Source organism: Babylonia areolata, chromosome 23, assembly GCF_041734735.1.
Source record: "Babylonia areolata isolate BAREFJ2019XMU chromosome 23, ASM4173473v1, whole genome shotgun sequence".
Taxonomy (NCBI): Eukaryota; Metazoa; Mollusca; class Gastropoda; order Neogastropoda; family Buccinidae; genus Babylonia; species Babylonia areolata.
The window spans coordinates 25,800,310-25,811,653 of record NC_134898.1 but is presented as its reverse complement, the minus strand read 5'-3'; positions in this window follow the sequence as shown (position 1 = coordinate 25,811,653).

The following is an 11,344-nucleotide window of genomic DNA, read 5'->3' as shown; positions in this document are numbered from 1 at the left end:
TTCTTATCCTTTCGAAAAATTGGACCCATTAGAATTCCATGCCATTTCTTGTTTCTCTCGCTCTCTTTTTGAAAAAAATACACACCTTTTGTCATTATTGTCAAATACGTATATTTATCATTTGTTAGGGATGTCTGAGTATCTTAACTTCATATAAATCTCTACCTGGCGTCACTTCACAAAGCCATTTCTTCGCTTCGGGTGTGGCTTCCTGAAAACAAATATACCACATGTGTTTAAATGAAGCGGTAGTTGTTCTCTGTGTGTGTGTATATATATATATATATATATATATAGAGAGAGAGAGAGAGAGAGAGAGAGAGAGAGATATCCGATTTATAATGTGGTTGATGTTCTAACTTTTCAAATGACTGGAATCGGTCAGAACCTGGACTATCATTTATCTTTCTTACAAGGTGTAGCATGTCATGTTTGAGGTCAAGTTTAAATATTACCGGAATCAGTATTATTTTCCTTGTGGCTAATTTGCAGTTTCCCCCTGCAATAATTTGAAATAATGTTTTGCAGACACATAACCCGACACATACTGAAGCATATTATATTGTTCGGTGAGGGCATGTGTGGAAGACAGGGGGGCAGGGGAGGGGGTGGGGGGGGGGGGGTATTTGGTTGGTTAGTCATATGTGTGCTATTTGTGTATGTTGGTTGGTCGGTCATGTGTGCATACATGCGCACGTGGTCTACACTTTATGTGAGTTTTTTTTTTCATCACTTACCCACGTGCATACAAGTAGTTGGTTCCCTCTAAATTACATACCAACTCTTGGACATACGCAACTCGATTCACAAAGTAACTCAACCTCAAATTCTGTCATGGATGCCATCACATTGTCTTTCTATCTTCTAGGAAATATTTGCATGCAAATAATTACCGAGCATACTGCACCATCAAATTAATTCACACACACGCCACCAAAGAATTTAAGAAAATAATAAATCTACAGGCCAGGTGATGCCTGATGGTTATTCAACCTCCCGATACCTCCTTGAGATCCAATAAGATCCTGAGGTCTGAGGGTCGATTCCACCTTCCTAATACCACTGTTATCACAGTAGGGTAAATATGTCGATACGGGCAAAATGTAGAATATGGTGTTATTGACCGAAACCGACCAATACTGAAAGAATGGCGATAGGTGAAGACATAGACCCTTCATGTCTCCTCAGGAATATACACCTCAGGCCCAGAAGCACTCATCAAAAATGCGACACAACACATACGTTAGCTGTTCACTGCTCGTTCATTTTTTGATTTATCTGTCATATTTCTGGCCTGTCTGTTCCTTATACCTTTGACTTATGATGTGACATTAAATCAGCTGATGATCGTTTGTTGTTTTTTGTTTGTTTTTCAGGTGAAATATCGGTTGTTTCGGAACGTAAACAAACATTGCAGAAAATAAGGCCACAATAATATACTACTGCACAAAGTAGTTGTTTTCTTCAGTATGCATTTAACTTGAGAATGAGTATTCTTTTCCTGTAGTTACTCTCAGTAAACAACATTTGAATAATCGTCCATGAAACAGTGTATATCACAGACTGGGTTTGTAAACTTCAGAACTTTAGTTCTTGGAAGGCGACACAAACTGATACCAGGAACAATTAAAGGGAAGAAACAATATTTTGACATCTCTTCCTTGGGCTGAACCTTTTAACGATGTTATTTCCCTTCTTGTTTTGACGTGTTTGTTTCGACTTGGACATTTCGTGGACAGGTTTTCGACATGGCCGAAACACCCGTGTGGGGCAATCAATGGGGAAGGCATATCCCGATATTGCTACGTGTCAACAGCGCTACATTTCGTTATCACTACGTTCAGTAGCACTACGTGTCGATAGCACTTACCTTCTGTTTTAAGTTTCATCGCGTCATTAGAGCTGCGTGTCAGTGGCGTGTCGATAGCACATTTTTTCTTTCTTTTTGATTATTTTTTGCAGCCGAATGTAGTTTATCGCTACGAGGCAGTAGCGCTACGTGTCGACAGCTCTACGCGTAAATAGGTTGTTGTTGTTTGTTTGCTTGCTTGTTTTTTGTTTGTTTGTTGTTGTTGGTTTTTTTGGTTTTTTGGGTTTTTTTGTTTGGTTGTTTTGTTTTGTTTTGTTTTTGTTTTTTTTGTTTGTTTGTTTTTTTGGGGGGGGGTTGTTACTTGCAGACATATTTGATTACGCTCCACTGGCACAGCATATTGATGTACAGCTATCGAACAGCCTTTACTTCGTGCCTGTCTGTATCCCTCCCTCCAGCGATCAACACTGAATGTGTGTGTGTGTGTGTGTGTGTGTGTGTGTGTGTGTGTGTGTGTGTGTGTGTGAGTGTTTGTGCATGCTTTTGCATTTATTTGAGTATAATTGTACAGGTATGTGCAAATGGGTATTTACAACAGTAATTGTGCAGTGTGCCTGCGTCAGTGTATCTGTGCCTCTATTGTCCAATAACTGTACTAGTGTCAATGTGCGAACGTGTGTGTGTGTGTACGTGCTCGCGCGTGTATGGTGGGGGAGGGTGTGCATGCGCGCAGTTACATATATAATACTGTAATAATTTCATTATTTGTTACTGATACTGGAATATTCCAAGAATACCTATCTGTTACCATGAATCTGTTTAGTCAGTCAGGCTCTTTCTCTCTCCACCTCTCTCTTTGTCTCTCATTTACATTTGAAAATTTTTTCAGATGTGATTGTATATATCTTTCATACATATATGTGCGTACATTTGTATATTTTTCACTTGTTTATTGTTCAAGCTGTGTGTGTTTGTGTGTGTGTGTTTTGTTTTGTTTTCTATTATTATATCCATAATTTATCTGGCTACTTTGAATCCATATTTTCCTTTTTGCCTCGAGGTCAGGATTTGAACAAGCATATGTACCTATTCCTTTTCCATCATTAATTCTCTCTCTCTCTCTCTCTCTCTCTCTCTCTCTCTCTCTCTGAGACATGATTGGGCTCCATTTACTGACTTTGCGTCGAAGGCGTGTCTTCAGTTTAACGTCTTTCCACTTGAAGTGATATTAGGCGAAGGCGTGTGTGTGTGTGTGTGTGTGAGGTTAGTTCGGAGAGGGGGGGGGGGGGGGGGGGGGCGTGGGATTGGTTTTAAGTTATGTCTTTGTGTCATGCGCTGCGATGCTTTAGTGTGTTTCAGTTCATTTACTTACTTTGCATGGACGGGCTTGCGCGTGTGTATGAGAGACAGAGAGAGAGAGATGAAATAAAATCATGCATTCGACCACAGTAGATGTTGTCGGTATGCTGACCTGATCCTTGCCGTTGATAGATCGATACAGATAAGAAAATGCTACATGATCAGAAGCGGAGAATCAAGAATTCAGTCACGCACGGATAGACAGCAAACTGACAAGAGTTGTCTCCAGTCACGTAGCGCTATAGACTCGTGTCGCTATTGAACGTAGTGATTATGGTACGGAGTGCTATTGACACGTGTCGCTATTGAACGTAGTGATTATGGTACGGAGTGCTATTGTCACGGAGTTCTATTGACACGTGTCGCTATTGAACGTAGTGATTATGGTACGGAGTGCTATTGAACGTAGTGATAATGGTACAGAGCGCTATTGACACGTGTCGGTATTGAACGTAGTGATTGTGGTACAGAGCGCTATAGATACGTGTCGCTATTGAACGTAGTGATTGTGGTACGGAGCGCTGTTGTCACGGAGTGCTATAGACATGTCGCTATTGAACGTAGTGATTATGGTAGGGAGCGTTGTTGTCACGGAGTTCTATTGACACGTGTCGCTATTGAACGTAGTGATAATGGTAGGGAGTGCTATTGTCACGTGTCGCTATTGAACGTAGTGATTATGGTAGGGAGCGCTGTTGTCACGGAGTCCTATTGACACGTGTCGCTATTGAACGTAGTGATAATGGTACGGAGTGCTATTGACACGTGTCGCTATTGAACGTAGTGATTATGGTACGGAGTGCTATTGACACGTGTCGCTATTGAACGTAGTGATAATGGTACAGAGCGCTATTGACACGTGTCGCTATTGAACGTAGTGATTGTGGTACAGAGCGCTATTGACACATGTCGCTATTGAACGTAGTGATAATGGTACAGAGCGCTATTGACACGTGTCGCTATTGAACGTAGTGATTGTGGTACAGAGCGCTATTGACACGTGTCGCTATTGAACGTAGTGATTATGGTACGGAGCGCTATTGACACGTGTCGCTATTGAACGTAGTGATTATGGTACAGAGCGCTATTGACACGTGTCGCTATTGAACGTAGTGATTGTGGTAGGGAGGGCTGTTGTCACGGAGTGCTATTGACACGTGTCGCTATTGAACGTAGCGATAATGGTAGGGAGTGCTATTGTCACGGAGTGCTATTGACACGTGTCGGTATTGAACGTAGTGATTGTGGTAGGGAGGGCTGTTGTCACGTAGCGCTATCGACACGCACCCCTCAAGGGCTTCCTTGAGGATCTGAATTTTAACCAGTTTTTGACACTGACTACGACATTGAGTCGCACTATGTGCGCGCGCGCGCGTGTGTGTGTGTGTGCATGTGTGTGTGTGCCAAACCTGGAACAGACTGCCAAAAAAGGTCTGATCAGTGCTTTGTGTTTATGCGAAGAACTGGCATCTAAAGATTGTGGTATGAATAGTCGAGAGAACACAAAAAGGTCGTTTATTAACTTCTATGCCAGTATGTATGAGCTTGTATCACAGATTGGCGCAAGTTTACAGGTGAGGCCAACAGCAAAGTGAGAACTAAATTTTCAATGGTTTCTCCATTGCGATGGGAAATCATTTACAGCTCAGTCTTTTGTGAAGGACTTCGACTCTCAAACAAGGAGGCAAAATTGCACTGGCTCTTAGTGCTATACAGCCTGGGGGGCTAGTGGCCTTTTGGAACCATCCCAACACCGACTGTACTAAAACCCTCATGGCCGAGGGGTAGGGGTGCTTGGGGGGAGGTGTGTGTGTGTGGTGGGGGGGGGGGGTAGTGGATCAGGCGCTGTGTGTGGCAAGCATGGAAGAGGTGGGAGCGGGGTTCAAGAGGGAGCAAGTCCGATTCGCTGTTTACCGTTTTGCCAAGTTTGACGGTGCAGCGACGATCAGCGGCCTGTGATAGTTTTAATATCGTCCTGTTTCACCGACCCGTTATTCCCGTTTCGCCTATTCAGCTTTTCTCAGCACATTCACACACACACGCACGCGCACTTGGAGAAGCTGAATGCTGTATGAACTGGTGAAGAGGTCTCTCACACAGCTTTTGGACAATGCATCGTATGCGTTTACATTTTATACCTGCAGCCAGACTCATTCACAGTTTCAATTTGTTTCTCAAGGTGGGAGACGTCACTGCATTTGGACAAATCCATACACGCTTTACCACATTTGCTAGGCAGATGCTTAACGTCAGCATAACCCAACGCGCCAGTACATGCGTATACTTATATTTGTGTACGCATCAGAGTGGGTTTCTTCTACAAAATTTTGCGTTTCAATTATTTGAGATCAAATGACAAAGTTCTCAAATCACTACTGAGCCTACATTGGCATACCATAGAAATCTAGTGTCGTGTGCGAAATTGTATGAAAGTATTCAACACAAGACACACCCACAGAAGAGTGGAAAAAACCCACGAAATGGAATCACGTGAAGGTTATGGCGATACACAGAAGACCATCACATGACGTCCCTTTCTGTCGCTCAACTTCCTGGTGAAGAAGAGACAACCGAGAGACCAGTTATTTCCCCTCACCACCACGCCAACCGCCCCTCACTACTGAAACAAGAAACCAACTGACGACAAGAGGGCAAACAGGAAAAAATGAACAAGTCAGTCCTTTGAGGAAAGCCGCTACGTCCTTGTCCCAGATCGACAGCCACTCTAGACCACTGCTATCCAACACTGTCTGTGCTCATCAGTGAGTCACTGACTGTCAAACAACCAGGAAAACTGCACAGACTAGTTTCCTCTCTGTGGAGTCCAGTCAGAATATACTGACACAGCACGAGTGCAATGGTGAGGGGGGGGGGGGAGAGAGAGAGAGAGAGTGTGTGTATGTGTGTGTGTGCGTTCTTCTGCTTAATCTATCCACATTAATATTTTGTGATTTTAGACGAAAACACTTATAAGTGCTTGCTCCAATCCCCATCGAAATCAAGTTGTGTTCAAGGAAACGTGCGGCTCCTTTGGCATTTGTGTGTGTGTATGTGTGTGTTTAGTCCAGCAGCTCATTGTGTTCGCGCGCGTGCACACACACACACACACACACACACACACACACACACACACACACACACACACACACACACACACACACACACACACTGAGCTATTCAGGAACATTACACACAGACGCGCTCCTAGACGCGCGCGCGCACAAGTATACACGCACGCACGCACACAGAGCGTTACAAGCTTGCACATGCATGAAAGCACACTGTGCAAAAGCATACAAACATGCTTGCGCACACACACACACACACACACACACACACACACACACACACACATACAATTAGACGCGCGCGCAAGCACTTTAAGTGCTTGCTCCAATATCCCTCCAAATTCAAGCTGTGTACCGAACAGGTAAATGTACAAGGAAACGTGCGGTTCCTTTGGCATTTGGGGTATATGAAGGATTTCAAGGAAAAGAAAATAGCTGTAGCAACTGACTTGGAATGAATCAATAAAGTCAAATTTGCACACCTAATGGAGTTGCTACTAAAGTACGGTGACTGGAGTATGTTTTACACTAAGATGGATAACAGCAGCACTTCAGGAAAGAACCGTCATCATTCGACCTGAAGATTTGACTTGTTTGAGGCCAAATCATCAGAGATGACTCCCATTATTGAGGCCAAGCGCGCTGCACTCACCGAGTACAAACGGTCACCCAGTGAGAAGAACCTGCAAATCCTCAGGGCCGCCAGGAATAAGGTTCAGTTTAACGCCAGGCGATGTGCAAATGAGTACTGGACAGAGCTCAGCGAAGAGATACAGAATGCTGCTGAAAGAGGCAACATCCGAGGGATGTATGATGGTATCAGGAAGGCACTGGGATCAACACAGAGCAAGACTGCCCCCCTTAAATCCTCCACTGGGGAAGTAATCAACGATCCTAGCCAGCAGATGGAGAGATGGGCAGAACACTACTCCGACCTCTAATCCACAGAAAACATGGTGTCCAACTCAGCCCTCGATGCCATCAAGTGCATGCCGGTCATCGAAGAACTTGATACAGAGCCAACTGAGGACGAACTCAGCAAGGCCATTAACAGCCTGACACAGGCAAGGCACCTGGCAGCAATGGAATTCCCCCAGACCTCATTAAACACTGCAAGATTACTCTTCTGCATCATCTGCACACACTCCTCTGTCAGTGCTTGAATGAGGGAGCTGTACCGCAGGACATGAGGAACGCCAAGATCATCACCCTGTACAAAAACAAGGGCGAAAGGAGCGACTGGAACAACTACAGAGGCATCTCACTTCTCAGCATTGTAGGCAAAGTCTACACTCAGGTCCTAATCCGCCTGCAGAAACTGGCCAAACTCGTTTACCCGGAATCACAGTGCGGTTTCCGAGCAGAGAGATCCACGGTAAACATGATCTTTTCCCTTCGCCAAATCCAGGAGAAGTGCAGGGAGCAGAGGATGCCCCTGTATGTCGCATTCATTGACCTCACCAAGGCCTTTGACCTAGTCAGCAGAGACGGCTTTTTCAGGGCTCTTCGAAAGATCGGCTGCCCCCCCCCACCCCCACCCCCATCCCTCCCCCCCAAACTGCACAGCCTGATTGAGTCCTTCCACTCCAACATGAAGGGGACGATGCAGTTTAATGGTAACCTCTCCAAGCCCTTCGACGTACGCAGCAGTGTCTAACAAGGCTGCGTCCTCGCCCCCACCCTATTTGGAATCTTCTTTGTTCTTCTCCTGAGGCATGCGTTCAGCACAAACAGTGGGTCAAGCACCGTTGACTATTTCTTGATGTCTTGTGAAATGTTCTCAAATCAGCTTGCATGTAATGTTTCTGTTAAAGTAGATGACAGCAAAGAGTCAGATCACATGCCTGTTGTATTATCATTTATGTGCTCAACGAACTTACCCAAGACTGTAAATAATCAAGATGGCAGAAGCAAAAACTCATTTGTGAAGAAATGCGTGTGGAACAAAGAAAAGAAAGATGTATACATTGCCAATTTGAATAACAGAGACTAGGAAAATAAAATAAAACGTGCTGTAGAATGTCTCGATACAGATATTGATGAAGCACTTAATGTATTTGTTGAAAGTGTTAGCTCTGCAAGCAGTTGTATGGTTAAGAAATGTTTTACCAAGCCAAAGAGACAAAATTCTGAATGGTTTGATAAAGAATGTAAGTTGCTCAAAATTGACACCAGAAATAAGTTAACATTTTGATTTTCAAGGGATGAGGAAGATAGAAAAGAATATGTTCAAGCACGAAAAAAATATAAACCTGTATTAAAAACTAAAAGACGAAATTATCGAAGAGAAAAAATAGATTCACTGGAATCAAATTTATCAAACTCGTCATCATTCTAGAAAAGCCTAACAGAAATGGGATGTGGAAAAACAAAAAGTAACACCAGTAATAATGTCAGTATGGAAGAGTGCCATCAGCACTTCAAAAGTCTATTTTCCTTGGATAATGATATGGACAATGTTGATAATTCTGCTGATCTTAGTAACCTCGATGATTATGAATGTGAACTTAATAATGCAATTTCAGAGAATGAGGTTTCGTTCGCTCTTCACAAGCTGAAGTCGGGAAAAGCATGTGGACTTGATGGTATTTCTGCTGAAATGTTAAAAACTGGTAATAGAATTACTGTACTATTTCTGACAAAATTATTTAATGCTCTGTTCAATAAAGGACTGTACCCAAAAGAATGGTCCAAAGCTATTATCATTCCCATTTTTAAGAAAGGCGATATTGATAATGTTGATAATTATAGAGGGGTATCCCTGTTAAGTATTATTTCTAAGTGCTTTACAACGGTGTTCAATAATCGATTATATAATTGGTTAGAAAATAACGAGATGATTACAGAAGGTCAAGCTGGTTTCCGAAAAAAAACTAATCAACTGTTGATCAGATCTTTAACCTGTATACTTGTGTTCAGAAATACATGTGTCAAAATAAGAAATTATACATTGCTTTCGTTGATTTTAGAAAAGCATTCGATTCTGTAAGGACATGATAATTTGTTACAACATTTATGAAAACAGGGTGTATCTGGTAAATTCTTTAAGTCTTTGAAAGCGATGTATGATTCATTGTTAGCATGTGTCAGGGTTAATTCACAATATTCTGAATTTTTTTAATGTCCACTTGGTGTACGACAGGGATGTGTCATGAGCTCTACTTTATTTTGTACATTCATCAATCAGATTGCTGAACATATGTCTGTGTCAGGTAGACATACGGTTCAGCTGATGCCAGGTAGCATGGAACTGTTCATATTGCTTTTTGCCGATGATATTGCTTTATTATCAACAACTCCAATAGGACTTCAAAATCAATTGAATATTCTTAAATCATGCTGTCAGGTGATGAAGTTGAAAATTAATGTGCAGAAGACAAAAATAATAGTGTTCAGAAAAGGCGGGTTTTTAGATAGGCATGAGAAGTGGTTTTTTGAAGATGAAGAAATAGTAGTAAATGAATACTGTTATTTAGGGTATACATTCACATCAAAGATAAGTCCCAAAAGGGGGACAGAACATCTTGTTGTGAAAGGCAAAAGGGCAACCACAAGCCTTGTGAAGGCTTTTCAAAAGTATAAAGAAATGTCATAAGCAGTATTTTTCAAAATATTTGATGTAAAGGTACAGCCTGTTCTGTTGTATGCATCTGAAATTTGGGGTATGAATAGACTAGAGAATGTAGAAAAAATTCATTTATCACCATGTAAGTGATTCTTGGGAATGCCTGTGAAAACACCAAACAAAAATTCACTTATCACCATGTAAGCGATTCTTGGGAGTGCCAGTGAAAACACCAAAGAAAGTGGTTTATGGTGATCTTGGTAGATATCCGTTATTTGTAAACTCGTTATTAAATGTTATAAGGTACTGGTTGAGAATGCTACAGATGGATCAAAATAGATTGCCTTACATGGCTTATCAGATGTTGCTTGGATTAGATTTAAATGGAAAACAGTGTTGGGCTTCTCAAGTTAGAGAAATATTATGTACAACAGGTTTTAATTTTGTGTGGTTGGAACAAGGTGTTGGTGATGTGAAAGGATTTCTTATTACTTTCAAGCAAAGACTTATAGATATCTACATTCAAGAATGGTCGGGTACTATTAGTGATAGAGACAGATATTCATGCTACATATCATTCAAAGTTATATTTGAAAAAGAAAAATACATAACAAATGCTGATGAATACTGTTTGAGTGGCGTTGTCTCAGGCTAGATGTAATGTGCTTCCTTTAAATAACAATGTTAATAGGGACACTGAAAATGATGTTTTAAAGCATTGTCCTTTTTGCCAAGGTGAACTAGAAGATGAACACCATTTGTTGTTTGTTCTGTATATGATTTACGGACAAAATTTCTTCAAGACTGTTTAAATATGTCTCTTAGTTCACTTCTCCGATCAAACAACAAGCAGAGAAATTTCCATGCATCAAAATTTATTTTCCATGCGATCAAAATGAGAAATCATACTCAGACCTAATTTAGTAGAATTAATGTCAAGTCCATGAACATTATGATATTGTGTCATCTATTCAAGTGTTATAATACCCCTTCCCATGCCCACCCCCAGTCCCCTGGTTTTGAATTTGGCCAAAGTTCAATTAAAACAAGTTCGTTCGTTCTCTCTCTCTCTCGATCTCCGTCACACACACACACACACACACACACACACACACACACACACACACACACACACACACACACACACACGCACGCACGCACGCACGCACGCACGCAACCACTAATGTTTAAACAAGTCTGGAAAGCTGCTTTCTGATTTTAACCCCCCGACATGTTATGATGCTGTTTCGGCTTTCTCACTCACTGAAGCCCGAGAGAACAATGACTGCCTCACACGTCACTCGGTCGCCTCAAGCCATTATAAATTATATGGCGCGATCACGCTCGTGCACACAAATCTCTCTCTCTCTCTCTCTCTCTCTCTCTCTCTCTCTCACACACACACACACACACACACACACACACACACACACACACACACACACACACACACACACACACTGTGCTTTATACGAAAGTAGGGAATAGAAAACAGACCCCCAAAATTCCCGCGATAAAAAAAAAAAATCATAGGCAAGGTTA